Below are 25360 nucleotides of genomic sequence, written 5' to 3'. Positions count from 1 at the left end.
GCAGACAGGGGCCTGTTCCTGAGCTTGGCGGCGGGGCCCAGGGCCTCAGACGCGCCGGTGCCCTGGCCCTTCCCCAAGCAGAGGACCCGGTGCTTATTTTGAAATGTATAGTAATTCCAAATTACTCTGTTGTGTAACAAGAAGTAACATAGTGTTGTAGATCAGTTATATTTCAACAGCCAACCAACAAGCAAACAAACTCATCCAATAACAGTCCAATTTGTGGTCCACAGAGGCAGGGCATGGGAAGGGGAGGGACTGGATGAAGGTGGCCCAAACTGCAAGCGTCCAGCCGAAAAATAGATGAAGTACCAGGGATGCAATATAGCACATGATAGAGATAATAAATACTTCTGTCTCCTACATATAAAACTGGTTAAGAGAATAAATTATAAGTGTTCCCATTACAAGAAGAACACATTTTTCTATTTCGCTAATTTTGTATCTATATGAGATGATGAATGTTCACTAAATTTAGTGTGATAATCATTTCATAACATATGTAAGTCAAATCATTATGCACTGTAAAGTTACTCTGTGCTCTATGTCAGTAATATCTCAGTAAAACTGGAAGAAGATAAATGAATAAATAAAATGGTGCCCCATTGAATCTCAATTAAAATGGATGCTAAATGGAATTTTAGTGGGCATGTGCAGCAGTTTTTGTATTCTAATAAAAAACAGTTTTGATTTTCAAAAGTTAATTTAAATTAACTGTTGAAAATGAACAGTTAATCTAAATACTTATTTCATAATATTTTGAACAATTATCTTGGCTGTTAGAAAGGGAAATCTATCTTTATTCTTCCCAAATCTTGCAGAATAGCTTTTCAGAGGTTCAGAATTTTGTAAAATATTTGTTTAAAGCCCAGTCTTTTTGACAATTTTTGACCTTCCAAAGTTCTATCATGACACTGTTATAATCTCAATTTTATTTTTTAAAGTGGCAACCTTTCTTTGTAAATAGTAGCAAACATTTTGTAGTTACACAATTTGCAAACCCTTATGTATGTTTGATTTTCAATATCAGAAATTTTATATTGCAGTGTATTTGAATTGACTGCGTTAGAATGTAGAGTTCTACGAAGATAGGAACATTGTATTATTTACAATTTAGTCCTCATAACAAGCCAAGTTCTGAAATCCTGGAAGCTTTCAGTAAATATTTGTTAATAATTGACAATAATGTTAAAAATTGAAAAATTGATGCTCTCTCTCCTGATGACACATTTATACCATTGATTCCAGACTCACATTTTCTCTTTAGGATCAGATGGATGCTATATGCTCTCTCCCTTGCTTGCACGTTTGTGTGTGTGCGTGTGCATGTACACAGACAGGAGCACAGACACACAAATGTTGCAGGCAACATCCCATGCTTTATAGCCCCCTACAATACCATGTTTTCACCCATTAGACATCCGTGGACTCTAGGGTTATAATGAATGTTTTTAGACGAACAAAGTAAAAGCAATGTATCTGAAGAGGAGCCCGACCTTATCAGGAAGCCCCTACACTCTCCAAATCTGAAAATTGACCTCTCCATGTCTGCAATGATTTATTTTATTTTATCTTACCTTATTTTATTTATTGAGGGTATAGTTGTTTTACAATATTGTGTTTCTGGAATGATCTCTCACCTTCTTGATTCTGACATATCTATCTGTTCTAAGTGGGGGAAAAAACATTTTGGATAAAAAATACTGTTGCAGGAATAAACCCCTGCCTGACTGAATTCTTGGAAATTTCATGGCCGTGTCCACAAATTCTCTAGGACTAGGACACTTGTGAAAAATTAAATTTATTTGTAATTCAATTTTACATCATGAGAGGCACATTAGTAGAAAATATAAATGGAATAGAATAATTGAAGCACCAGATTTTACAGTGTTTTGAGACAGAGGCATTCTCACCTTGTGAGTTCATCAGTGTGAATAAAAGTTAAGGCTCTGCTGAAGTGTGTACCACATTTATCACATTAAGGGTTCTCTCCAGTGTGAGTTTCTGGTGTATTTAAATATGAGGCTCCAGCTAAACTATCCGCCACGTTTATAACATATATAGGGGTTCACTACAGGGTGAGTTTTCTCATGTCATCTAAGGTTACAGCTTTGTCTACAAGCCTTCCCACATTGATGAGACCTGCAGGGTTTCACTCCAGTCTAAATTATCTTATGTTAGTTCAATGATGAATAAAGGCTGAAGGCTCTTCCAAATTGATTGCAAGCATAGGGTTTCTGTCCTGTGAGAGGTCACTCATGTGGCGTGATAGTTGAGTTCTATGTGAAATCTCCTCATATTTGTTACATTCAGTGGGCTTTTCTCCAGTGTGAAGTCTCTGCTATTGATAAAGAAAGGAAAGACTGTTAAAAGTTTGCTCACATAAAATTCATTTCTTTAGTTCTCTACACATGAATTCTAGGCTGCTCCCTCAGTGATGGTCTCCACTAACTACCCACCCCCACACACCATGTTACTGATATTCACATAGAGTCTCACTTTGCTGAATTCATATAGATTTTTCTAACTTGTAGCCTCTCACTGCCATCGTTTTCTGATTAAGTTTTCGGTCTTCTTTATTTTTCAAACACTATATACCTGAGCTACATTTAAGCAACTGCCCTTTTGAAACTCAAGGTACAGTTTGTTTTGGGGGAAAAATAGTTCCAAATGAAAACTATTCAAAAGCCTCTGCCGGGCCAGCGTTTAAGTCCACTTTCAGTCAGGTGGTTGGGCTGAATTCCTCTTACCCTAAGATCATGTCTCTAATGTGGACAGCGGGGTTTATCCCCATAAACTTATTATTGACCTTCAGATAAATGGCTTCTTCCTGAAGCTACTGTCTGTGAACATTTTTAAAATGTTGATCTTTAACACAGAGAAAAAGTATGAAATGGAGCAATATATAAGAAATTGGAAACATATTATAGGATATTGACAATTAGAATATATCTTGAAGGGTAAAACAAACGAAAAATAAAATGGGTGGGATGTTGGCGAGATAAAGATGAGGAAAAGCACCGAAAGGGAGGGACTGAAACGATGGGTGCTGCGTTGACGTTTAGCACCAGTAGCCACAGAGCCATCCTTTCCTCTAAGGCCAAGGAATATGCAGAAGGTTAGATTAATAAGATTGATAGGTTCACAGAATTGTGACACCATCAGAGGGATTTTTCCACATTGACTTCAACAAGATTCCAGAGACATTTCACTCAAAGAAACCTGCAATTGACATTACCCCAGTTCTGGATGAAGTTCACAGTCACATGTCTTGAAAGTCACTGATTCCTAAAAACATGCAGGACATTCTGGTTCAGGCTGCCCCATTTCCCCAAATGTCCAAAGGTGATGGTCGAGGGTGATAGTACTGAGAAAAGGCAGCTGTGTGTATCAAAAGCTCAAACCTGTTTGACGTCAAGTCCAATGTTCCTCTGGGCTGACTTGGCGTATGCCTTTCAAGTGCATCACAGAGATGGGCACACTCTGAATACAGAGTGACTTTCATGGCAAAGGAGCATCACATGAGGGGTAGTGCGAAATAAGCTGCACAGTCCACAATAGAATGTTAATTGTGAGCTGACTGGCAATTAAAAAATGTGTACTTGGGAATTCATAAGTATCCCTGCTCCCCACTACTTTCAGATAAATCTACAGACTTAACACAAGACAGGCAATGTACATGTTCCACCACTTATCAGCAGTGACTACAGGCAAAGTATTACCCAATACAAACCTCACTGTTCTCATGTGGGAAATACCTTAATAACCTCTCAAGAGAGTTGAGTGATTAAATGAGCTGACATGACATGTTTAAACATAACAAAACCCAATAAATAAAAGCTACAGGTGAATTAGTCACTAAAAAGTCAGAGAGCATTGATGCAATGTCCATCATTTTGTGTAAGTGAACAGAATGTATATACAACTTGGGGTCCGCAGTTGCTGCCTACCTAACCTCAACACAGAGCATGCATTCATCACCAGATATGAGGACAGACGGGCTCAACTTTACAAGCCAGCGGTCCCGGGGTTGCCAAACTGTAAGATGATCCCCAACTGACCTTTCCTGTGGGTTGAGGTCCCTCTTTCCCTCCTCGTTTCCTGGGACCTCACCACTTTGACTATCATGGTCTCTCCTGTAGCTTCCTCCTGTCTTCCCTGCTCAGAGACTAATCAGAGACTCTCAATGGTTCAGGCCTCTCCAGGGCTTCACATATCGCCACAGTTTTCTAAGTGTTCCTCTACCTACTATATCCTACTCAATGTACCAATTAAGGAAAAAATGCTTTCTGTAAAGTGCTTCCAGTTTCTGAACAAAGGTACCTAAACAGGGGGGAAATGGCTGGTTTGGAACAAGAATGAAAGGGCATATTTTGTTGTGACTTTTTAGAGTTCTCAAAATAGTCAATTGTATTCTCAGAAAATAGATTAAAAATTGGAAAAACAAAGAAAGAAAAAGCAAAATTGGCTCCACTGTCCTCTCTGGGCCAGTCCTGCTGAAGGGCTTCTTCTCTTTCCCCTGCCCCCTCAGCCCTGCATATCCATCTAGCCAGCATCTCTGACCCTGGACGTATTCATCTCACCTGTGCAAACACCTCCACCCCTTCCAGACCTTGAACTTCTGCTCTTGCTCTTCCCTCCACTTGTGTCCATCACATGACAGAGCTCACTGCATTGCAGAGTCGCTTATGGAGTGAGTCACACCCCCGTCAAACCCATGACTGAGTGGAGAGAAATACAACCTCTCATGTGCCCTCTTTCCAACACAGACTTCATGGAGTCTGGAGCACGTCGCTATAAATGTTGGAAAGGAGACGGTTGCTGTATTAGCCCTTGCCCTACTCCACGATCCTCACAGAGATGCCAGACGACAGGACTAGTGCTCAGAGCCTTGACTCCCACCAGGATACACTTAGAGCACTCAGTCCAAGTGGTGACACCTTTCTATCCACCGGAAAGAGAGTTACCACTTCAGGAGAAAGAGCAAGTCCCCACTCACCTGGGGACACATTGCCAAGAACTCAGCTGCTAGTATTCTCTCTCAGATACACTGTTTACTCCAAGCAGGAAAATCCAAGGAAAGAGAAGAAAGCCATGAGACTTGAACCCTATCTAGAGTTTTCAGACCTAACAGTCATGAAGCCATAAGCCTTTACCTGGGAGTGAACAACCACCCCACCTGCAAATGTGAACTGGCCTATGAGAAAAGAGGAGTAATCTTGTTTCCCACGGTCAAACTAAGAAGACTTTGGCTACTGCTTCTCATAAGGGAAATATTAGTTCCCCAAATTTATTTATTAAGAAATAAAAGTCAAAGAGTTTTTAAAGGTAATTAACCCATGATATTCCAAGTTATTAGTCAGTTTCCTCCCTCGCCACAAATGCTAGGAGAACCTCCAGTGCACTGACCCCACTCTCCTAACATGTGTGCCAACCGTCTTCATTTTTATTCCAAATTAATCAAATCAAGTAATTTCAACATATAGTTTGAAGACCAACAATTTCCATATTCCTCTTTCCATATTCCTTCCAAATTCATCACAGTTGCTGGTCAAGATTCCAATCTTGGAGGGCTCCAAGTACCTGCTTCTTCCATGACTGAATCTAACTAGGATATTAAATCTGGTGGGGTTTGCAAATCTCCCAACATCTTTCAAATATCCCTGGACATTGTACTATATCTAGATGATTCAATCTTATTCTATGTCTCACAAATATTTCAGACCTTCTCCATATCTTTTGATTTTTAATATTCTCAGTACTTTCGCCACTTTCCACAAAAGGGACCACCTTCTACTAGACAGATTATTCAGATAATTTGAGGAAATTCTTCAGCTCACTATCACAAAATCTACAAATATTCCTCACGGTTTATTCCCAAGCCCATAGTAAGAATTGAAGAATCATCTCTTCCTTGGCCAAGCACAATTTCTCCAATTGTATTCTTTTCTCTCTTGCCTCCCTGGAAACTTCATGTAATTGATTATAATTTAATTATTTACCTTGGTATTAAAATACAGATGCTCTAAAACCCTAAAAATATCTTCCTTCAATGTTTGATATCATCAAACAACACCAGTCCTTATATAAAGCCACACAAAACCCACAGCTTGATGGGCTGTTTGTAGGTTAAACATATTTATATAAAGACTAATCCTCCAGCTGCAATTCTCTTCCCAGAACTGGCCACAATTCACAAAACAGTGAGACCTCCGGCCAAGGCATCAAGACTGCTTTCGGAGGTTTTTAGAATATTAACAAATTAACGGAATCTCTTATAATTTCCTTACATGTATCTAAGTGGTTAACGTGTTGAGAAGGAAAAGTTTGTGTTAGGGAAGTTGTTCCTTGATTAGATTTATCCTGATTGACATCCAGATTAAAGGAGTTCTTTCTTTATGATTATACAATATATGAGGTTATCAGATCTATTAACAGGAGCCCACAGACAATTCTCTGCCTGATTCTATAGAAAGAGACTAAAACTTTGAACTCAGGAGTGTGGTAGTTGCATACTTAAGTAAAGACACAAACACAGTTTTCCCACACATTTTGTTTCTGGTGATTACTAAATAAAATTTTCCCCAGGAGGAATCAAAGTCATTTATTATTCAAAGAATTATTAATTTAAAGATAGTTATTTAATTTGATTAAAGAACATTGGTCACAGGCCATCTGAGAGTAGATTAGGTTACTGTGTACATGGACTCTCTGTGCATTTACAATCCTTATGTAATAGTCAAGAGAAACTTGCTTTATGACTCTACAGTTTACTTTTCTGCAATTTGTCCAGAGAGGAAAACAGGAAAAAAAGAAAAGAAAAAAAAATGATGAGTAGAGATATCGTGAAATATTATGGGTGTTGCCTGTAGGTTCTATTCAAGACAACAGAGAGAGGAGAGTTACTTAGCTAGTAATTTAAAGAAGAAATCTCTGAGGCACTGACATTTAACCTGAAAGTGAAGCAGTATAAGTGTAGCTGGAACTATGTATGTGTATATCAGGGAGGAGATGAACAGAGACGAGAGTGCTCATTGTAGAGATAAAATCGATGCTTGGTTCTGTTTGTGTGGTTCTGGGACGTTATGTCGATGACTGAGCCCCAAATAATTAGTGGAGCTGCTATCTGAAACTGCAGACGAGAGGAGTAGTAGTTTTTTTTTGGGAGGAAGTGCCTGGCTTCTGTCTGATATACATTTCATTGTAGGTGTCTGCTTCCCATGCAGTTATGGATGAGACCTCAGAAAAGAAATCTAGTATTCGTTTTTACGCATTATTATCATAGTGGTAACAGGAGAAGACTGAATAATTATAACAGTTTTCGAAGATGGTGTATATAGTAAAAAGAGAGAAGAGGGCTATAATGGAATCTTGAGATGTTGAAATAGTATTGTTTGAGGAGAACTGCACACAGTACACTGGCAGGAACTGACTAGTTTAAAGGCAGTGGGGAGTTTGTGATGTCAGAGGACCTTGGAAATATAAATTTCCTGACGGAGGTCATAGTCCAATTCTGCTTGGATCCAAGTAAAATACGAGAAACATTCATTGGATTTAATCACGGAGAGATAACTATAATGTTATAAAGGTTTATGTATACGCAAGTCAACAGTAACAGGGAGATCAACCCTAGTAAATAAAACTGTGGGAGGGGCGCCCAGAGATTCTCACTAATCCTGCACTGCTCTTTCAGTTTACTTTGGAAAGAGGAAATTCATTGGGCAGGAACTAGAGAAAAATTGGTTCAGAGATTTTGTTTCAAGAATGAAGAAACTGAAAAAGATGAAAGGGAATGGACTGGGAAGAGAGAGGTGTTAGCTGGTAGAAGAGCTTCAGTTTACAATTAATAATAAAATATTCTCCAGAGAGTAGGAGGGAAGGGGATACATTTGAGAAAAATGTGTTTATCCAGGCATAGAAATGACTTTCAGTTTAAACAGGAGCGGCATCGCCAATGGGTGAAGATTCAGGAATAGGTGTTGACTTCATGACAGTGAGCTGACACATTTCTTCGAATATTCTACTTCATCTGCATGGTAGGAGGTGAACACACTGTTGAAAGTGAGGGAAGGTGAGAATTTCAGGGATTCAAAGAAACAAGGGGAACATTCGAAGTGTGTGCAAAACATGGGAGAATGGTTTATGATCACGTCCTGGTAGGATGCAGATATTTATAAAACTCATTGGGAGAGACGTATGATAGATGCAGCCATAGGAAGCGGAGTCTTTTTGTCATCTCTGATTGGGGTCTTGATCATCAGCTGTGCTGAGAGGTCAGAGGGACCTGAGAATTGTTCCATAAAACTCAAGAGACATGGGAATGATCGGGAGGCTGGGTCAATGCACTGGAGGATTCCTGTGTTTGGAGACCCTAAGCACGGTAGTCGTTGTGTGAACAGACTGGAGGGGAAGTGTTATGATAACAGGGAGGATTCCAACCACTGATTTGATAGGTGACATATCCAGGTGAAATTTGAATCTGGGATCCACACCTCAACACCAGCATATTTAGGAATTTGAGATTCAGAAACAGCCTGAGCTACGTTTGAATTCTAGCTCTGTCATTTTCTAGCTGCATGATCTTCTCACATAAGCAAAATTTCAGAACCTAGCTTATGTTACTTGTTAAAAGGTAACTAATCTGTAAGTAACAGGGTTGTACGAAAGATAAATGAGCAAACGTAGGTAAATCTCAATCACAGGGTCTCAAAAGGAATGTTTTCTCTTTTCAGGATCTCAGGATCAAAGGGTTGTGATCCACCCCTGTTCCTGACACATTATCAGTATTTGTCTATGCAGTAGTTAATGATTAACATTGACTTAGGTAGCACTTGACAGTTGACACATACTTTCCTATAGAAAAATTATGAAGTGAAGAATGTTTCTCCCCATGACATTTAGTAGGACAGAACTCCACCTACTCTTTCACTAATGTATCTGAAGGTGTCGACTAAATTTCACCCCAAATTAAACTTCACTCTATATTTGATGAGCGTGTCTGCCATGTGTGGATTGTGGTACCCAACAGTGGGCTTATGATGTACGTACTCCTGCTGCTTTCCTGTGCAAGGGGTTTTTAGCCCTGATTTGTGTGACAAGACCTTCCAACAAGACATGAGTCGCTGGATTGTTTTCCCCACCATGAAGTAGATCCAAAGTGGCCTGGCCACATGGTCCAAGGCCATGGAGGGCAGCAATAGGGTTGAGGCCCTCATGTTGCTTGATTCCCACATGGGGAGGAACCAAGGTGACTGAGGGCAAGGGCATCCGGGGTGTGGGGAGAGGGCACAGCAGGGAGGGTGGGGCCTCTGAAGCACTGGGGCGGGTGTTGGAGAAAAAATCCTGGTGCGTTTGATCAAGAATTATTTCATGAAACATTTGAGAGTGGTGTTCTTTCTGTGGAGTCAACATTCCCCAACTGATCATTATGCGGGTTTCCTGCAGTTTGGTGTAACTCCTAGGAACCGAACATTAATGAAATAACTCTGAAAAAGTAGCTCTAATAAAAGTACAACACCCAAGGATTTTCACGTTTTATGTGTAAATGAAAATATTACTGTCTTGATTATGTGCAGTAGCCTACACTGCCTTATTGTTTACCCTGGAGAGAGGGGGTTCACCATATCTACACATGCCTGGGGGTTAGGTGGTAGAGCTCATTCCCAGGTGAATGGCTGGGGATCATGCCTGGAATGCCTAACAATGCTTTAAATGCCTGGATTCTCTTGGTTGCTTTCCCTTTCCTCATCTTTACCTGCTCAGTTTTTCATCTGACCCTGCATAAGTATGCAGAGGCGGACAAGTGTTGGCTGAGTTCCTTACAATGAAACAACAGGTGAGAAGAGACTTATTTTTATTCTTGAATTGGTCCCTCTTTTGCCAAATGGTCCGGTTTCTCGTTTTGGCCTGGATCTTCTAAGTACACCCATGAAATACTAATGCCAGTTATGTTCACCACCCTGTTAGGGAGACTGATGTGGAAATAATCTCCTTCCGTCATTCACACCCACTTGTTCCAGACTCCATTAATGCTGTGACTTCACAGAACACATGGGAGAGATTTTCACTAAAAACAATAAATACAGCCCTTAGGCTCAGTAAAGAAAAATTCCCTAATTACCATGTGAATGACTACAACAGCCTTAGGTGTGTGGTGAACACAGGTGATAGTAATGAGAGAAACAAGTTTGCAGACCTGGGGTGGGGGTGGGGGGGTGGGGGGTGGAGCAGATATGAGAGGTGCTGGGGTGGAGGTGGATGCTGGACAATAAAGTGTAATGAGGAATTGTTTACTATTTCTAATTTTTAAAATATTAAACTTTTTATAGACTATATTTGAACATTTTTAAGTCTACGAAAGAAGATAAATAAAATTTCCTTCCTTCACAATAACTCAATTATCCTATGTGTACTTTTCTTTTTAAAGAGTTTCCTATTTACTTATTTATTATTTATTTTTGGCTGTGTTGGGTCTTTGTTGCTGAGCACGGACTTTCTCTACTTGCTGCGGGCGGGGGCTACTCTTCGTTGAGGGGCACGGATTCCTCATTGCCGTGTTTTCTCTTATTGGTGAGCACGGGCTCCAGGCGCGCATGCTCAGTAGTTGTGGCTCACGGGCTTGGCCGTTGAGTACGGAATACCTGCCGATATGTGTGTGTGCGTGTGTGTTTCTTTTTTCTTGGTGCCACAGCTGGACTTGCTGATTGAGCCTGCGTGTTTTAAGAAAACAATGGCCATGTTGCGCTAACAATACAGTGGACCCTCTGTCGCTCTTGTGTCTTTGGGAGTTGAGTGCACACAAAATTTGTATGATGGATCCAGGCGCGAACTTCCAGTTGTCCTCTTGGCTCATACCTGCTATGTCAGGGGAATGTTCTTCCCTTGGGAAATCAGCTCAAAGCTTTTGGACAGAAAGGCTGCACAGGTGTAGGTTGGGACCAGCAACCTTTGGCATGGACGACTGGGCAAACCAAGTGAATTGCTAAGGGTTCCTGATATGAGGAAAGAGGCTGAGGACATAGGGAGGCCAGGCCTGCAGAGTGAAAGTTCTTCTTGCTTGTAGGTAGCTCTGGGTGTGGGTGGAGGAGAGACATTGAGGGGCTGAGATGCCAGCTGCCTGTCCCAGGACTGCAGAAGGAGGGGGCAGAAAAGCAGGAAGTGTGGCTCATATTTATTTCTGACACACTCATCCTTCTGGTTCTTGACTCCAGGCTGTAAGGAGGAATTTACTCTTGTTTTGCAAAGTTGCTTTACCTATTCCAATCCTCTACTTTTCCATTTACTCTTTTCAAAAGATATATATAAACTCGCTCTTTTCATTAAACAGCTTGTCATCAACATTTTTTCCAAGTCAATACCTATACATCCAGCTCATTTAAAAAAAAATCAATAAACCAAAGCACAAAGTGATATTACTGTATTGTCTGAGTGTACTTGAAATTTACTTACCTGGTCCCTCTCATTGGCTGTTTTCTAAATGTTCTGTTCTTAAGTAATACTGATATCAATATTCTTAGTACACATGTATTTGCACAAATGTTCCCACCTACCCACTTCTTGTCATTTGACTTTGCTTGTGGAATATGTAAAGATCAATTAGGTGGTCAAGTTATCAATCGTTTCCTTTATGGCTTCTGGGCCCTGCTTTTGATGTTTTAGTAACATCTCCACTCTGCAATTACAGAATAAAATGTCGTCCGTGTTTTCTATTGGTACGTTCATGGTTTCAGCTTACAGTTCACGCAGTCCATCCCCCTGCAGAATTTTCCTTGTTTACAGCGGCCGGCGGCCCAGGAATAGCGTGAAGAGCACGTCTCCTTCGCGGCAGCCTCCCGGCACCATCCTCCCAGCTCCTCGTCTCCCGTCTGCTGCCGGGGTCGCGCCGTGTGGTGCCGAGCCGGGCGCTAGCTCCGAGGCGGACTCCCCGAGACGAGCTCGGGCGTTTGGGCGGCCGGCACTGCACCCTCGCCTTTCGGCGATCGGGATCCGGCCCGGGGACGTTCGAGCCGGTGGTCGGGCGCCACCTGGCGGCCGCTTTTATATCGTCCCTTGTCTCCGGAGCTTCGGCGATCTTCGCGAGGGCTGACATTCGGACGCCGGGCGCGAGGCAGCGTTCCGGAAGCCCGTCTATGCGTGTGGCGACTGTCCCGGTTGTCCCGGGGCATGGGCTCCTCCTGCGTTCGCTGGAGATTGTGTGTGTAGGTTTACGAGGTTGTGATCGTTGCCTCGCTCCCTAGTAAGATGTGAGGGCTGCCTAGCTTGGTCGACCAGCAACCGCCTCTTCTCCTCCAGCCACGAGAACTAAGCGGACTCGACCCTACCTGGGCCGCCCGCCGCGTTGTGTAGGGAGAGGTTCTTGCGAGCCCTCCGGAGCGCCTGAGGCTCGATGGTACGTCCTTCTGAGTCACTTTAGGAGCGTTCATTTTCTACCACTTCGGTCCACGAGCGTCCCAGTCCGGACGTGGGGAACGCACCGGGCACGGGCGTTGAGGCCGCTGGAGAGCCCGATGTGCATGTTGGCTGGCGCGCTTGGGTCCCGGTCTCCGGGGCATGGGCGCATGCTTCTTTCGCGGGATTTGGACGGGCAGACATGCCTATTGTGAGGCCGGCGCTGCGCTCCCTTAAAGTCGTTGAGTGGTGGGTCTGGGCGGTTCGACCGGCACTCCCTTGTGTCTCTTGCGCGTGAAACACCCACATTGAAACACGTGGTTAAGAGGGGGTATCCATCCCCGGAGTCGTCCGTGTGGCCCGGTGGTCGTACTTCCGCTTGCCAAGTGTCGCCTGAGAGGTTCTAAGTCTCCTACGGACGTGGACGCCGCCAAGTTTCCGCCGGCCTTCTCTCTCGATCCCCTTCGCCCTTATTCCCAAATTTGTTTTTCTCCTCAGTGGGTAGGGCCCGAATGGCGTAACGAGGAGGCACTGGAAGTGCGACCCCGGCCTTCACGTCCTCCTTCCCACGGGACCGCGACGCCCCGTCCAATAGGACGCCCGGTGCTGCTTCTTGGCCGCCTTGGGAAAACGGTGCGTCCCGGTCCCGTCGCCGTGGTGGAGCTCCTCCCATGCGGCTACTTTCTTCGAAATCCGCGAAAAGCGGTCATGCGGCTCCGCAGACGGTATTCCCCTGCAGGCCGAAGTGCGTCTAAGGGGGAGCGCCCGGCGTCCCCACTTCTGCTGGCTTCGTCGGCGAAGCACTTGTGTGGACCAGGTCTCTCACCACAGGTGACAGCAAGGACAGTCGCGGGCGAGAGGGGAGGGCTCTCCAGGCGCAGCCACGGTTCCGCTTGTGGCTTGGTGGTCGGAGAAGCCTAACAAATGGGGAAATGGGGAGCTGCCTGGGGCGTCTGGTGATGGTCGTGAGAAGGCAAGAGGCGATGCGCGGTCCTGGGTGGGCGCGGTTGTCAGAGGCTCCTCGTGAGAATCTCGTACCGGAATGGCCTCTGAACGCGCGTGTGGACGAGGAGACAACCCGGGGAGAGAAATGGGACCTGTGGTGGGCCAGAGGGGATGAGTTCGGACGGGTGGAGGCGCACCTTCTCTTCCGTGCCATCCAGATGTATCCCGGTGGTTTTTCCTCCATTTGGTTGTTACCTGGCGTCCGCTGCTGCAAGGACGACTAGATGACCATACAGCGTTGTCGTGGCAAGAAACAATTTCAGTGACTTGAGAATTTGTTCTGAGATCCACTAGTGTAGACACTGGCGAAGTGAGAAATTCTGAGATCTACAGAATTGAAAATTACTATTGTTACTCAACAGCATTGTAATTACCATTGTTTGTAATTAGTGATAAAACTGAGTAAAGTTGAGTCACACAGTAGCTGATTAATTGGAGATGATCAAAGAGGGGTTTTCAGTATTTCTAAATCCTGCTCAATGGGCAGAGGGCAAGGTGGAGACAGCAGGTATGTGCCAGGTAAGGCTGTGACGGGTGTGAGAATAAAGAGAGGTGCTGAGCAGATTATGGAGGGTTTCTGAATGGTACAAGAGGCTGGAAAGCATTCTTAAAGATATGTGGGGGGACAGATCTGGTAAATTGCAGTTTACAGAAAGAGAAAGGCTCATTGCTAGTCTCCACAGAAGGATTCAGCAACAGAGTATCTTATCAAATGCTCTGTTAAAAACACTGCAGGTTATAAATCCTTTAGAAACATACCCTGCACATTTGCTAGCAGCAGAATTATGCATTGCTGCATTGTTTGTAATATAAACAGATTATTGAATATCAGCGTGCATCCCACGTGGATTGGCAAAGTGCATTATAGTACGTCATCCATTCAGTGCACTGTCATGCAGGAAACGATGTCTTGATAGAGGATAATTTGCAAGATACTGTCAAATGAATAAAAGCAAGATATAACAGCACCGTGCCTAGTGTTCTACTATTTGTGTTTTTAATTAGGGTGCCAAGGAGAAATGTATATTCATATTTGCTTGTATGCACATAAAGACACTCTGGAAGTTTGCAGTGGGAAACCAGATACATGGCTACCTGTGGAGGGCAGGGGCTCCTGGGCAAAGAGGGGGAGGCGGTGCAGGGCACAATGTAATGCAATTTTCAGGACCTTCAACCATGTACATGTATTACAACCTCTCTAGAAATCCAAGAAATTGAATTTTTTAAACCTCCAAGGATTAAAATGCATTTACTATTTCTACCGAGTACATGTCAAGTTTGTTTCACCATGGAGCTATGCCTTCTCTAAAATGTCTACTCAAGCCTTCCATGGTGATTTTGACTATTTTCCCTTTGGTAGCAGACAAAGAAAACTAGGGGAATCAACGGTTGTGTAGTTCATCAGCCCCTGCAGTGGCTCCCCTGCGTTTTTCTTTCAAATACTTTATACACTGTGTTTTTTGGTGCTATATTTGCAAGAAAGAGGATACAGGAGAAATAAAGCTGTATTAGGGTTTTGCTAGGGTTGCCAGAACAAGATAGTGTAGACTGGGAGGCTTAATTTTCTCACAGCTCTGGAGGCTTTGAGTTCAAGATCAAGGTGTCTACAGGTTCAGTTTCTTCTGAGGCCTCTCTCCCTTGCTTGCAGGTGGCTGCATTCTTGCTGCATCCTCAGATGGACATAACTCTATGAGCTGAGTGTGCATGGCTGTGTCCTAATCTTCTCATAGGGGCATAGCTCTGGATTAGGGCTCACCAATATGACCCACTTTAACTTCATCATCTCTCCTAAGGCCCTATTCCCAAATACAGTCACATTCTGAGGTACAAGCGTCTCGACTTCAATATGTGAACTTATAGGGTTTCAGTTCAGACCTTAAGGGAAGCTGCTCCCCGCTGGTTGAAGCAGAAATCTCAGAGGAGAGAGGAGTCTTCCCACATGGCCTAGAACTTCTTGACACAGCCAAGTCATGACCCATAAGCCTGATTCCGTGGTTTTGCATGTCTCTGTGACAGAGAGTGGAGGTCAGGGAATGAATAAGGAATTATGTCCTCAGTACATTGTCACTAAATATTTCTGCCTTTTGGAGGCCAGGTGTTCACAAAAGTAAAGAAGTTGTGTTTTGCTCAGCAAGTTCTCGGCCTTGGAAGTACACAAGGCACTGAGGAATCAGCCTAAGTGTCTCCCATATCCTGATCAGGCCATGGACACAGGAGCAGGAGACAGCCATTAGAGACCATAACGTTGCTGGGAAGCAGGTGCATCACCAGTTTAACTCAATCAGATCTGTGTTCTAGGTGGTGAGCTTCAGGAGGGCGTCAGTCCTGGGACACTGTGGACACGATGCAGAAAAATTACCTTAAACCCTGAGTCCTACTTAAATAGAAAAACTGTGAGATATTAATTCTTATTGCCTCCACTGAGCTATAAACTTGGTGAAGGTGGTTATGTTATACGTTTCACCTCTTAGTCTCCAGAAAATTCCACATGCTGGAATCCTGGAGACTCTCAATAAATATTACTTTAATGAGTGGTGTGGGAGAGAGCTACCTGATTTTTCTTGAAGACTCTTGTCCTATGATAATTTACAAAATCCAGAACACTTGGGAGATATGTTCTCCCTTAAGTATCTGATGGATACTGTGGACCCTCCACCTAGTAATGCACATGCACAGACACAAACACATTGCTGCAGTCGGCCTCAAGTGTTCTATTTCCCTCTTTCCAAGCTCATAGACCAACCCTTTAGCCTTCTATATATATGGGCTTTATACTCGTTTTGTGTGTGTGGGTGTGTGCATACATCAAGAAAGAAAAAGTTAATGGATTTGAAGGGAGAGAACACATCATGTAGCTCCTGCCCTCTCTCAAGCCAACCCGACAGCAGATAAACTTAGGACATAGGCATTCTCCACGAGGACCATCTCTTTTCCCCAGGTCTTTATTTTTCTTTATTTTTAACATCTTTATTGGAGTATAATTGCTTTACACTGGTGTGTTAATTTCTGCTTTATAACAAAGTGAATCAGTTCTATAGCCTGGTCCTCATTGATTAGCACCATTCTCATTGGAGGAAGAATGGAACTCGGGAGGGGGACCAAGTCCCTCTGACTTCCCTGGCTCAGGGTGCAGAGGGTGGGAGGGGTGCCCCAGCCCCTGCCCCTGCCTCTGTTTACTCCCTGAAAAGTAAGGGCCACAGCCTCAGCTGCAGAAGCAGAAGAGCCACTCCTCTTCTCTTTGCTTAGTGTTCTCATGCAATATCTCTTCCAATATTTTCACTTTCAGCATATGAATGTCCTTACTTCTGAGTGAGTCTCTTGTAGACAACATATAGTTGGACCTTTTATGTCTATCTTGTCCATCTTTGTTTTTTTTAATGTTATTAAATATTCACCTATATTTTAGTATGAAACATAATTTTATTTCTTTATATTTAAATCTTTAAGACCTACATAATTTATCTTAGTATCCAAATTGGTTTAAAAACAGCCAGCCCTGACTCTGTATATTAAATAATTCAACCATTTTACACTTACTTAAAACGACATCCCTATCACATATTAAATTTTTGTTTTTCCTTTTCCTCCTATGTCATAAGAATGTCCAGAGGAACTGAATTTAGTTGACTTCTTTAACTGTACAGGATACCTAGTCATATTATATGAGAAGGCCATAGCAGGAGAGAAATATAATTCTAATTCTACACACTAGTATGTATTCTAGACTGACTAGTCTCTTTCACTGACCATCAGGCTATTTCTACTTGGCTTTGTATTTCCAGTGAAGTTACACTTTCATATCCGCATGGATAGCATGGCTTAAAATGTCCTGTACATCCTCAATATACCTGTAAATTCATTTATTGACATCATTCAGTGCCTACTGTGTACATGCACCAAGCTAAGGAGTGAACCAGACAAATACAACTCTTCCCACAATGTGGCACGAATATTATCTGGTAGAAGCCAATCCTTAAATATTCACACCAATAATCCATCACAGCTGTGTTTGGTGCTACAAAGTATACCCTTTGCAGCTGAGAAGTCTCGTTTCCAGATCTGTTCACTTCTGCATACTTTGAGTGCACAGCCGATTTCCAATTCCCAATGAAAAATACCAGAAGGAACTTGGAGAATTATCTTCAGAGTATTTACAAGATGTTATAAGCTAATGAGAGGAGTAGGAAAAAATAATTAAAACAAACCCCTAAAATATTAGGCAACCAAGTCTCAGAAGCTCAATGCACTTGGAGACAGTCCTTTAAATGCTCAGGTCTATATCCTGAGCAAAGCCAGGCCCATGGCAGATGAGGTCCCAAACAAGTTAAATAAGATCAAGAATGTGGCAGAAAGGCAACTCCAATGCAGGATCATTTTGCCTTTTGAAAGGGAAAACCTGTTACTACCTCTTTATGTACTGTGACCTGTTTTCCTGGGGTGTTCCTATTCTCTACAATTAATAGGTTTCAAAACTGTGGGCAACTGGAAGGAATAATTTTAATAGCTGAAACAAACAAAAAATTCCTTTATGAGAAAAAGAAAACCCAAAAAAAACACAAAATTTTCCAACCAGCAAATTTTACATGCATTGAGAGGCTACAGAGTCACTGACGGTGATTAAACCACAGAGCACCAGTTTTCCAGCTCAAAGTGGAAAGGATTTGTTTTTTTTAATTAAAGTAGATATGTCTGAGTGCATCTAAATATAAGTAATTCTTTTCTTTGTGAAAAATTTTTCCCTCGAGGTGGGATAGGGAGGGTGGAAGGGAGACGCAAGAGGGAGGGGACATGGGCACACATGTATACATATAGCTGATTCACTCTGTTACAGACCAGAAACCAACACAACATTGTGAAGAAACTATACTCCAATAAAGATGTTTTAAAAAAAATAACTTCTCCCTCAATGAACCCATTTTGATGGTAACAAATAAATATGACTTTATAATAACCTAAAAAGAAACCCAACCTAAGTTTTTGTTTCTTTTGTTTTTTCAGTACGCGGGCCTCTCACTGCTGTGGCCTCTCCTGTTGTGGAGCACAGGCTCCGGATGCGCAGGCTCAGCGGCCATGGCTCACGGGCCCAGCCGCTGCGTGCATATGGGATCCTCCTGGACCGGAGCATGAACCTGTGTCCCCTGCAGTGGCAGGCGGACTCTCAACCACTGCACCACCAGGGAAGCCCCAAGAGGCCTATTTAAAACAAAAACAAATGGGTAACTTGTATTTTTACTTTAAAATAAGTTTGAGATTTCTGAAGTCTATGCTGATGAAAGAGGATGCCAACAAATTCACTCATCACCATACATAAAGTTAAGGTTTCTAAACTAAATCTCTTTAGTGTGAGATCAAAAACAGTCTACTCTTAGAAGATTCACCAAATACTATCTCTTCCAACTCTTTAAAAGCTAGCTTCTGTTTCTCCAAGAAGCAAAATACATTCATTTTTGCAAACAAACACTATAGGTATCTGAAATGCAAAATAACCAGCAAGCCACATTCTTTTCCACAGAATTAGCGGGAACTATCACCTGTTTCTCAGATTGTTTATGTCCCTGTTTTCTTTTTTTTCACTGGCAGGACGGTCCAGAACCTCTATTTTGCCTTTTCCATTTTCTGAATGAGGAAGCTTAATTGTATCAATGGTGACTTCACCTTCAGAAGAGGTGCTATCATCTTCATCCTCAAATTCTGAACTGTCCTCTGAACTGTCTTGTGAATTCTCTTGTGAACTGTCATCTTCTTTTGAATCAGACTGATTCATCTCAAACAAGGTCATATCCATTTGAGTAACTTTTCCAAGTGTGTCAATATTTTCAATATTGAAATGACCAGGTGGTGCAGCTGCCATTTCTTTCCTTAGCTTTTCATTTGCCTGAGCCATCTGTGGGAGAAAGCTCTGTACTTGGTCCAATAGGGGACTCCTCTCTATCCTAACTGTTTGAAGAGTGGAATTCTTTCTGGAATTACACTTGGAGTTGATGAGCAACCTGTCCCATATACCTCTGCGGCCGCCCCTGCCCTCCATCAGCAGCTCTCTGGACACCAAGACCCTGGAGCTGTCCCGGGAAAACGATGAACAGCTCGCATCGGGCTGGGATTTGCCGTGGGCCTCCCTGCTGCTCGCCCGTCTTTAGAGCAGCCCCTCCAGGCCCAGATGCCGGAAAAAGGCTGGGGACATCTTTGTTTTTTAACTGATGAGTTTAAGCCATATATATATATATATATATATATATATAAATTACTGATATGGAATGACATTTACTTGCCAATTTGTTTTCTGTAATGTCATATAGCTTTTCTGTCCCACATTTTCTCACATACTGACATCCTTTTTTCTTACTTTTTGTACTCATTTTCAAAATTAATTTCTTTGGCTGTGCCAGGTCTTAGTTGTGGCATGGGGGACCTTTGACCTTCTTTGCAGCATGCGAACTCTTAGTTGTGGCACGTGGGATCTAGTTCCCTGACCAGGGATTGAGCCCAGGCCCTCTGCATTGAGAGCGTGGAGTCTTCGCCACTGGACCACCAGGGAAGTCCACTGACTTGACTTACTTTTAATTTCCTTCTGTGTATATTCTATAGATAATCAATTTGTGGATACCATGGAGGTTACATATAAAATCCTATCAAACTAGCTTAAACTGATATCAACATAATTTTAATCACACACAAAATCTCTATTACATCTCCAATTACATTACACATTAATTACATGTTATTAATGTCACAAATCACATATTTACACATTAATTACATGTTAGTAATGTCACAAGTCACATATTTATACATTGTTTTCTGTTAATGTAGATGTACGAATTCGTTATTTGGGGATGCTATAACAAAATGCCACAGCTTGGGTAGCTTATAAACAGAAGTTTATTTCTCATGGTTCTGGAGGCTGAAGTGTGAGATCAAGGTGGTTAGGTAAAGGTCTTTTTCTGAGTCATAGACTTTTCATTATATCATCACCTGGAGGAAGGGACTAGAGAGCTCTCTGAGGTCTCTTTTAAAAGCACACAAGAGACTTCCCTCGTAGGCCAGTGGTTAAGAATCCGTCTTCCAAGGCAGGGGACATGAGTTCGATCTTTGGTCAGAGAACTAAGATCACACATGCCAAAGGGCAACTAAGCCCATGCACCACAACTATTGAGCCTGTATGCTGGCTCTACAGCCTGTCTGCCACAACTAGAGAGCCTGTGTGCTGCAACTACCGAGCCCCCATATCACAGCTAGATATGAAGCCTGTGCGTCACAACAAAGATCCCACGTGCTGCAACTAAGAGCGAATGTAGCCAGATAAGTAAATAAATACATATTTTATAATAAATAAAAGCACACACATTATATTCATGGTGGCTCTGTCCTCATAACCTAAGCACCCCCCAAAGACCCTACATCCTAATACCAACACATTTGGAGGTTGTATTTCTGACATATGAATTTTGGGAGAAACAGTCACGCAATAGCAATACATTTATAATTATTTTAATATTTTGGTTTAAAAAAATATCCTAGAATAATAAAAAGTGTAGCTACAAGTCAAAATTATAGTGTTTTCTCTATTTGTCCATTTATTTACCTTTATAAGAGACATATATATTTTCATATGGCCTCAAGTTACTGGTGTCCTTTCATTTGAACTTGAAGTACTCCCTTTAGCATTTCTTGAAGGATAGATATTATGGTACTGAACTCCTTCAGCTTTTGTCTGAGACTGTCTCTCATGTTCCTCATTTTTGAAGAATAATATTGTAAGATATAGAATTGTTGGTAGGTAGTTCCAGCCATGCTTTAAGCATATCATTTCACTCTCTTCTGGCCTGCAAAATTTCTGATGAGAAAGCAACTGATAATCTTACTGACAATCACAATTAAGTGGATCATAATAATTGTCACATATAACTTTGTTTATATATATTTCTTAATGCTAACCTATTTACAAAAGTACTTATTGTTTCAAAATTTTGTATTTATCATTCTAAGATTACTTAACAAATCTATATTTTTATTCTACTTATTTATAGAATAAGAGGTTATTAGCCAAAATTATGAATTCATAGATGAAATGTGTGGTAAAACATTCTTGATAAGCGTTTTTCCATGTCTGAGAATTTTGATATGAACTCCGGCTTTTCAGTTTGATTTTAGCATTGATAGATCCAGTGTGAGGATTCAATGTTGACTAAGGAATTAAAAATCCCTCAGGGCTCTCCTTCATTCATTACAGTAAAAGTGTTTCCTATGCTGTGAAAAATCATGTGTATGTAAGTCTATTGAATGATATTCTCCAGTTAAAATGATCTCCATATCAGTTACATACACATAGTATGTAAATCTTCTGCATGGATTTCCCCCCTTTGTAGCATTTCTACTAGCTATCATCAAAATTCAGTCTAATTTAGTCCATAAAGTGAACACTTTATGCTGGTCTAGTGTTTACACTGCACTGTAACTGAGTTCTATGAGTCTGCTGAATTCCTAACTTACCTCATTCCCAGGTTTCACATGTGGATGACCAGGGTTCACACCTGAAGAAATTTACTATTTTCTTACAGCTACATTGTTCCACCAGGAAAATAACTTGCCTGGATATCATTTCTTGATTTTAATGGTCACAGTATTTGCTTGAAATAAGACAAAAATAATAATTAAATTAAATAAATAAATAAGAAACGACACATGTGACATTAGGGGGATTAAATTGTTGAAAAGTACATTACATGGGGAAAGAACATGAATTTGAGGAATATACCAGTGAATAGAAACATGGTTTAGAAAAATGTTAATAAGATGTTCAGTGTTTAGGTAAAAGAAAAATAAAATAAATTCAGACGCTACAGGGAATATGAGAGGAAAAATTATTAAAGAGACCGTGGCAAAGACAAAAACATGAAATTTTAACTCCCACGTGGACAGGAATTTTGCTTCTCTGAGGTGAAAAGTACAGGGGGAAACGTGAAGAGAAATTGATGTGTGATGCATAATGACAGAATCTGGATAATTTGACCCAATGGCTTCACATACATTTCTAAAAATATCCTTTAGTCGAGCCAACCTCCAGTTGACATTCCAAGTGTCCTGCTCTCTCCCCACACAGAGCACATGTGTCTGGAGCTGACTTGGACCCCAGCCTGGGGAAACCCTCCTCTTCCCTCCACACCTACTCTTCTTGCTCCAACTGGGAAATTATATCTGTTTTGCAGAGCGGATGCCCTGATACATGTGGGAAATGCTAGATGGATTTAAAGTTCTGTGCTGAGAACAGTGCATGCAAGCACAGGACAAATGTCAAGGCTCAAGTGTGGGGGCATCAATGGCAGCCCAAGTTCGAGCACCCTGAAGGGGGGAAACACTGAAGGTTGTCACCCGACACTTCACTCAAAGACAGTAAAAGTCTCTGGTTGCTTCTCTTCTTGCCCAAGAGGAAAGACAGTCTGCAGGCTGCCTAGACGTCTCAGCCAGGAAGGAAGCAACGTTTTCATAATGTGGTTAACACTGTTTTCTAACACAATCCAATAAACATAAGACCCATGAGATTATTACTTGGAGTTCATGTAGAAAGGGGGATACAAGCTGTCATGTGTTTTTTGCTGTGTTCAAACCTCATAGTAGTCACCCGAGCAGAAGAATTACTTAGCAACATAAAGTCACTTGTCTGTTAGATAAAATAGCCCTCATCTGTGTCCAGTATTATTCTGCGTGTTGGTTGCAGACTAGTAAGGTATACGTGAGATTGTGGTAATGGAGACTTTATCTCCATGCAGGGACAAATGTGCTGTGATAATTAAAGGAACACATTCATTGCAGGTTGCTCTAAGTGCTGCAGAAGCATGAGTCAGGGACAAGAGTGCAGCAGCACATGTGGAAGCTGCAGAGCCTATCTCAATAAGACATGCATAAGGAAGTAAATAAATATTGAGAGACGCACTCAGAAGATGAGACAACGGGCGTCCTCCAGCATCACATCTGTGTACATCTTTCTCTGCAATATGTCCATCAGTTCCTACTCTTTATGAGTGAGTTCTACAAACACGTTCTCAAAGGTCACTGATCTCTAAAGCCCCGTCAATGGCTTCTCTGGGCTGATATGGCATGTGCCGTTCATACATATTCAGAAATATATATACTGTGAAGAAATGTTACTAAAGGAAACATATGAGGTGTTGTGTAAAATAACCTATCAATTTCCCAAGAAAGTGGTAATTCAACTTCCAGATGGGTTATTATAAAAATTTTACATGCAAATTCATAAGTAATATTCTCCTCCCAATTCCAAGTAAGTCTGTAGGTGCATCAAAAGGCAATCAATAGCCCTGATCTGCCACTTTGTCAACTGACAGGCAGTGGGGATAGAGATAGAGCTAAAGCTCCATGTACATTTTACGTGTTTTTTTCACATATTGAACGTGTATCTGGAGTCCTGCTTTTCTTTCCCAGGTTAGAGCTGCAGACACCAGTCGTCAGAACTCATGAGATTTGCTGGCTCCATGTGTCAGGAAAGCCCAGGATCAACTTTGCTCTTCTACATAGTTCTCTCCTCTGGGCTTGCAATATGAGACTTAAGTCAACCCACGCCCTCCCATGGATTTCTTTTACCTGCTGCTGTTTAGTTTTGCTCTATTTATACCTTCACTATGCAAACCTACAACTTTGGCTGCTAACCTAGGACTCTGACTCCAAAATACCCCAGGAAACTTGTCATTCAATTAGGGAAGTCTATAATCCCTCAGTCCTTAAGTTTATTAGTATTATGATTGGTAGTAGTACAATTAATATCTTTATGATTGTAATCACTATTGATATTATTATTTATCACTATTGTTGTTATTGCATTTCTTAAGTTTCTCTGCTCATGAATGTATCTAATTTACTGAAGAGTATTGTGGAGGGTTTTCAACAGACTTACATACACATGGTGCTTCCTGGTTCCTGCTGTACTTATGGGTACTTGTGGGTCAGAGAGCCTCCTGAGATACTCAGACTTACCCAGTGGAGGAAGAGACAGCTGTTACTGGTAAGTGAACCCCAGGGAGGACACTCTTGACTTTATTGAGCCTCTAGAACAATGTTTAAGTCCTCTTAAGTGACCAGAAAGTGGTGCCAGTGCAAGAGCCCTGGAAGACACCCTTGTCCTGCCAGACTCAGCACAGGATTTTCCACCTCAACTCTGTGCCAGGAACTAATATCATGTCTCCTGGGAAGACTGGAGAAGGTGTCACACCTGGAGTCCAGTCCTCCGAATTAGAAAAGTCAGCCCAGGAGCTGACATTGTGACAAGTGAGAAGTAAGGGGAGTATCCTTGACATGCCTGAACCTGGGGACATGTTTTAAATTCACTCAGGGGTCCAGGAAAAGCTGATGCAGCACTGGCAGACATAGAGATGGTGATGTGCCTGTTCAAGTAACCATTTCTTTTTCTAAGTCCCCCAGGGAGCCCCTGCACTGTTTGTGCCAATATATCATCCTCCCTGCTGACCCAGGATCACCTGCTTGTTTTCTCCTCTCAGAACAAATTTCTTTGTGCAAACCTAGCATTCTGACTCTACAATATCCCAGAGGACATCTGATATAGGTACCCTGAAATTTACTTAGAGGAGTCTGTACGCAAATCTGCCATCTTTCTAAGTTTACTTTTCTCTTTAACAGTAGTAATGGTAATATCATCATAATTCTCACTATTATTGTTTTTAGTCCATTTTATTACCTTTATTAATATGCATTATCTTTGTGGTTGTTTCTACATAACATTGAGTAGACCTGCTCTATGCTAAAGATTGTCTGATTTACTGCAGATCATTATGGAGGGTTTCCCAACATACAAAATACGTACACCTAGTTACTCCTGAGCTCCCACAGCACTTAGCTGGGTGCTCTCGACTCAAGGTCTCTATGAAGCTGGGGCTGAGGTCTCAGCTGTCGCTCCACAGGGGAGGACTTTTTCCCAGACTCACTGAGATGGGTACTG

The 25360-nt window shown here is 42.0% G+C and overlaps 2 long non-coding RNA genes and 1 pseudogene across 4 annotated transcripts in view; all 3 read right to left on the bottom strand.

Annotated features, from left to right (window-relative positions):
* Nucleotides 1–25360, bottom strand: part of LOC137218257 (uncharacterized) — a 180295-nt gene that overhangs the window by 10570 nt on the left and 144365 nt on the right. The gene's annotated exons all lie outside the window — the stretch shown is intronic.
* LOC137218258 (uncharacterized) lies at nt 1786–13739 on the bottom strand. Its single transcript, XR_010940581.1, has 2 exons — nt 11449–13739; nt 1786–2338 (listed from the first exon to the last, which is right to left on the bottom strand). It is a non-coding gene; the product is annotated as an uncharacterized lncRNA (long non-coding RNA).
* LOC137218254 (NOP protein chaperone 1 pseudogene) lies at nt 18662–19508 on the bottom strand (annotated as a pseudogene).

The sequence above is a fragment of the Pseudorca crassidens genome, unplaced genomic scaffold (assembly GCF_039906515.1).
Source record: "Pseudorca crassidens isolate mPseCra1 unplaced genomic scaffold, mPseCra1.hap1 Scaffold_72, whole genome shotgun sequence".
NCBI classification, from domain to species: Eukaryota; Metazoa; Chordata; class Mammalia; order Artiodactyla; family Delphinidae; genus Pseudorca; species Pseudorca crassidens.
Note: the sequence above shows the minus strand (reverse complement) of the source record. Positions and strands in the feature narration are given on the sequence as shown.